Source organism: Sinocyclocheilus grahami, unplaced genomic scaffold, assembly GCF_001515645.1.
Source record: "Sinocyclocheilus grahami isolate Dianchi unplaced genomic scaffold, SAMN03320097.WGS_v1.1 scaffold2197.1, whole genome shotgun sequence".
NCBI lineage: Eukaryota > Metazoa > Chordata > Actinopteri > Cypriniformes > Cyprinidae > Sinocyclocheilus > Sinocyclocheilus grahami.
The window spans coordinates 60,320-66,387 of record NW_015507376.1 but is presented as its reverse complement, the minus strand read 5'-3'; the positions used below and the strand labels follow the sequence as shown (position 1 = coordinate 66,387).

General features: G+C 40.0%; 1 pseudogene; it reads right to left on the bottom strand.

Annotated features, from left to right (window-relative positions):
* Positions 1–4,105: 4,105 nt before the first annotated feature.
* The window catches only part of LOC107574366 (gastrula zinc finger protein XlCGF8.2DB-like), a 24,322-nt pseudogene continuing 22,359 nt past the window's right edge, over positions 4,106–6,068 (bottom strand).

The following is a 6,068-nucleotide window of genomic DNA, read 5'->3' as shown; positions in this document are numbered from 1 at the left end:
CACCTCGCAACATTTGTTCAAGGCATTGTTTGGGCACATCGTTTTCCTTGATTTCTATCTTGGACTTGGATGTGTCCTCCAGACGATTTGGAACTTGTGCCAAAACATTTTTCCTAGATTGGACCAGTTTTTTCATTTGATGAAGATAGCTCTCAAACTTGAAAGCACTGCAGCTGCCAAGGTTTTGGGCATCTTCTGCAAGGTGCAGCAAGGAATGGACATTGTAAACCAAAATGTCTCCTCCATACAGCTCCCGTCCTCTCTCCACAAAATATCTCCACTGCTGTTTTGCATAAGGTCCTTGTGACTTTGTGAGATCTGGGTTCACCAAAATGCAAAGAGCCGTGCTGAAGCTCAAGTGTTCATAGAGCTGGTCTTGGAGCAATCCCTTCAGAACAATCTTCCCCTTGTAGATAGCAAACTGACTGAACGGTTGCTTTCCAGCAGTCTATTTCCTGCAAGCCCCTTGGCTTCCTGGCAAAGCAATCTGTAATGGACTTCTTTAGTGTCACTTACACTGGTCACATCTCCTGATGACTTCCAGAAATCTGTTCTCAACCTTGTCCACAAGAGCAGCGACTTTTTCATTACCCCGAGACAACTCTGGTGCATATAATCTATGGGGAATGATTTGATCATGTTGATCGGGAGGACAGAGAAGGGTGAGATCTCCTCTTCTTGATGGTGTTCAGGTTGCCAGCATTCCCTGAATGACAGATCTGTTCTCATGGTCAGGTTATTTGTTTCTGGATATATCATTCGACCATCCCAAGATCCCCTTTGATCGCATTTATCACACCTATAGTATCCAGAAAACTGCTTTATACACTACCATAGCTTTAGCTGGAGCATCGCAGGTAACACATCGTAGTTGGATGTTTAAGCGTCTGCCTCCCCAAGTCAGACCATCCTGGATTAGTTCTGCCAACTGCTAAACAGTGTCAGAGACAAAGTTTGGTGTTTTGGGTTTGGAAGCAGCAGTGGATATGCACAGGGGGAAATACATTCTGGTGACAAGTTTTTGGAACAGAGAACCGGCCAGAGGGATACGTTTGAGCTTTTGAACATCGGCAGCCCATCGATGTCGCTGGGATGAGCTGAAGAAGTTTTTTCTACATTGATGATTTCTAAACAATCATAGTAAGTGATTGTGAGCGCGTCAGTGCTTAGAAAAAGCTCCTCAATATCTTGAGAGTCACAGGTAGACAAGTTAAGGTCCTGCGATATGAATTTAGCAAGAATGGGGTTCTTTGGGGAATTGTAAGGGTAATTATGCGACAGTCTTGTTCGAGTTCTATAATGGCATTGCATTTTGTTATATAGTTGTACGTTTTGTGCAGAATTTCACAAGTGTGACACTTGTTTCACACTGAAGTTTTCCTGAGCTTTGTGGCATTTTGGACACCATTTTTATGCTTATTTGGGCCCCTGTTGGTTTTACTGTTATAACTGTAGTTGGGGTAGGGGGCTCCTCAATGATTTGAGGGCCCTGACCAGGTGGAAAGACTTCATCTTGTTGAATGAGTTCTATGGTTGTGCTGGGAGTTGTTGTGAGCTTCTTCATGTTTTTGGATTTGTCTAGTTCAAGTTGGGAGATGTGCATTTCCCAAAGTGTAACTATAATCTGTCCAGCTCAATCTTGGATAGAACATTCTTGAATTTCATAGTATCCATCCCAGGCCTTTATAGTTGTTGGTATGTTTAGTTTGCAGATTGTTGCACAAACTTTGTAGACCTGAAAGTAAATACAATGAATAAATGTTTATTACTAGGGGGATAGAAACGACCAATGATGTGTACAGACCAGTCAATTCTTTCCTAACATTAAAAGGAACACTCCACTATTTTTTAGTTGGAGTTTTCCCTCTTTCCCTTGCTTTCCTTCACTTTTAAATAGCTTGTAATTGTCGAATTATAGCGGCGATTCAGCGACAAAACAAACTCACTTAGCCTATATTAAACATAGAACTTTTATTAACAAAACGAGTAAAAATAAACCATGTTATAGGCCAAAAAATATATATAACTTACACACAGTTTAAATATAAAAAACTGAAAATCAGCAAACACTGTGGAACCGAGAAAAAGAAACATGGAATGTATATTTGCGAAACGAATATGAAAGCTTGGAATCAGGCTTTTCAAAATGCAAAATAGTTTCTAAACTAAATCTTTTGCCATCATCTTGTCTGTCTCACCTCACTCTTCCCACGTGATAAATGAAATCTGACTCCTGCTGTTGATCTGTGATCCAACTGTCTTTCAGCATTGAGCTTAACACCATCAACACTGACTATTGCAGCAAACCTACTACACATCACTTTTTTACAGTATATACAGTCCATAATGCACACATCGACACACAAACCTTCCAATCAAGATGCATATTACCTTATTGTTTTTATTTTCTCAATCTTATTTTTATAAATGTTCTTTCTATTCTCCTGAATCATATACAGTATGTATGAATGCACCCAGGGCTCCCAGAAATCACAACAAATTTGTGCACACTTGAAACTCATTCTGATTCGGATTTATTCGGATACTGAACTTGTACATTTGGCTTATTACCAAAACCCTATTTTATAAAAGTGTCTGCTAAATAAAACACACATCAAATTCAAAAGATTGATTGAAAAGAAAAGAACTGAACTACGGCAACTCAACACTCTCTTACTCCTGAGAATCTGTGGAGCATTTCAAAGGTCCCCTGAAGTGCCTTGAAACACGCAGTGTTTTCCTATGTGGTGACGTAATTTCAACTGAAACAAGAAGAGAGGGTGGGACATAGAATAGCCCCGCCCCCTTTTTAAATGAGCCGATAGTGTTTGTTTATATCTGCACGGGTCAGAGCCGTTGAGCTCGGTAAAGCCGAATTTGACAGCCACAGTCTAATAGATTACCCTCTAGATTCAATATGAAACTCTTAGTAAAACAAAATAGTGATCATAATCATGCTGAGGCTGTGTAGTTTTAAGTGTTTAATATATGCTGACTCGTGCATATGATCTGCTCCGTGCGCTCGCGTCTCTGGACCGGAGCCAAAGTCCGGATCAGACTGTGCATTGCCACGGTTCGCGTGAAACCAGACCTCATTTGCCCTAATGGAAAGCATATTTACACTGTCTGAATCATTCCCTATCGCCTACATTGTGCACTACGAGCCATTCACTGTACAGGAAATACTACACTGTGAACAAGTGACCGATCTCAGCCGGCGCTTCAGCGTCTATTTATAGTGCAGGGGGCGGGCGCTTCGAATTCTAGAGAGCATTTGATTGGTCAGAAGATTTGACGAGAAGATGAAGTACGAGGTGACGTCAAAAAAATCGTTGAGCCGTTTTGGCGGAAGTGACGAACTGCAAGCTTTGAATGCTTATATCATATAAATGCAAATTTTGTCACTGTTTTGGAGCACACTGTCTTAAGACTAACATATTGATACTAACACCCAAAAAACTTTCATTTTGATTTCATGGGGACTTTTAAGGTCAAAATCAGCACTGAAACACCAAATGTATGTCTTCAGACGTCATACTGACGCATCCTGACATGTTAATCAGGGGTGACAGAACAGGGGGCCATAAATCTAAAGGCTGGAATACACTACACGACTTTTCCCCCATTTTCCCGCCAATTTACTGTCTGGAGAAGTTGACGCTAGTTGCCGAAAGTCAGAGCCAGTTTGCAGATTTCAAAGAAAATCACATCCAGTCATCAGAGATCAAAAACGTTTGATATTTTGAGCCAATTTTAGAACACGCATTGTTTTTATTTGTCACGCGACTCCTAAGAACAAGGCACATGTTTCTGAGTTTGTTGTGATCAGAACAACTTTACACGCTGGTTTAGTGTACAATGCCTAGTGTTTGTAAAATCTGTTTAGACTTTAAAGATCGTGTAATGTATTCCAGCCTTAAGAAAGAAACTCATACAGGTTTGGAACAACTTGAGGGTTAACCAAGTTTGGGTGAACTAGCACTTTAAGATTAGTAAATGGCTTGTAATGCTTCATATGACTCTGAAACTCTTTCCTCAGGGAAGCATGTGATAGGCTTCACTTCACTGTGAATTCTGTCTCTCCAGTGTGACTTGTTACATGATTCTTATATTCGTTCCCGTCCGTGAAACTCACTCCACACACAAGACACATAAAACAGTTCGGTCTTACGTGAATCCTCATGTGGGCTTTGAGGTTTCCATTTTGAGTGAAACTCTTTCCACACTGTTGGCAGGTAAAATGTTTCTCTCCTGTGTGAATTCTCATGTGGACTCTAAGGTTTGCTGGTTGATGGAAACTCTTTGCACACTGAGGGCATATGAACGGCTTTTCTCCAGTGTGGATTCTCATGTGGACTTCAAGGTTCGCTTTTCTTGTAAAACTCTTTCCGCATTGTTGGCAGGTGAAAGGACTCTCTCCAGAGTGACTCCTCATGTGGAATTTGAGGTATCCTTGTTGATAGAAACTCTTTCCACACTCATCACATATGTAAGGCTTCTCTCCTGTGTGAATTTTCATGTGTGCATTAAGACCTTGTTTATATGTAAAACTCTTCCCACATTGAGGGCAGGTGTAAGGCTGCTCTCCAGTATGAATTCTCATGTGGCCTTTAAGACATCCTTTTCGAATGAAGCTATTTCCACACTCTTGGCAGGTGAACGGCTTCTCTCCAGTGTGAATTCTAATGTGCCTTTCAAGGATTCCTTTTTGAGTGAAACTTACTCCGCATTGAGGGCATGTGTAAGGTTTCTCTCCAGTGTGAGTTCTCATGTGGTCTTTCAGGGTTCCCTTTTTAATATAACATTTCCCACACTGTTGGCAGCTGTAAGGCTTTTCTCCAGTGTGAATTCTAGTATGAACATCAAGGTTTCTTTTTACAGTGAAAATCTTTCCACACTGTTGGCAGGCGAAATGACGTATAGCTCCCATCTTTTGAGCTCTTTTTCGTGATGAAGTCTTTTTAGTCTGTGAGCAACTTGACTTCACTGGAGAAACCACCAATTTATGATGTGTCTCATACTGATCTTTGTCTTCCATTTCATTCCGTTCTTGACTCTCCTCTTTACGTGACAAGTCTAAAGCAAAGAGAAACCAATACAAGTTAACCCCATTTTAATGGCACAAAGCAACAGACATCAAAACCAACAACAGGTGTTCTAGACACCACCAACAAGCTACTGAAAGAGGTGTTGTTGGTAATCCTCTTCTCAATACTATTAACTCTTTGCTTTCTTTAGGAAATGTCCCAAATCTTTTTCAAGCTGGCAGTTATGAACACCTTGTGAAACGGCTTGATTAGGGAAAACTGGTTAATTATAGACATCTCAAATTTGCCATTCACATCAAAAATATTACAAAAAAATATATTGTCCTCTCAGCCATGTTGAGTAATTGTGAACATCTTCAGTCAGTATCTAAGTCCCACTGTAGTACAGAAACTGTGCTTAAGGCTACAAATGTTTATTTTTTAAACATGTAATCATGATTACATACATTTCTTAAGGTGCTATTAGATCTGTGCTGTGACAACACAGACCACAACATTCTCTTAGATAACTTGAGAATTATTTTGGTATTTGTGGACAATAATTAATTAATGCCTCATATACCTGACCACTTCTACATGAAGTTAATCTCATCACACACAAGTATGGAGTGCCACAGTGCTCACTATTAGGTCCTCTTGCTTAGTGAATTGGACCCACTGAAAGCAGAGTACGCACAAATGTGTGTGTGAAATCAGCATATGAACGTTTTCAAAATAATAATTTCACCAAAAACTTTTATACTACAATTTCTTTTCAATTTGTGAAAAAATGTAGGAACAGCTGAATTCACATGTACGCAAAAAAAAAAAAAGGTACTCTGGGTGGCCTTATAGTCATGTTAAGATGAAAATTATATTTCTCTCAGGCTAAAGCACATCTTTAGAGAGTGGATTTTACATTCAGATTGTTTGAGCATGTTTTATGCAAATGATTAACCTCAGTACCATCAGTATGATGAGATGGGACACAAGGTTTGTTTGTTTTTTAGGAGGGGGGGGGGGGGGGGGCATATATTTCTA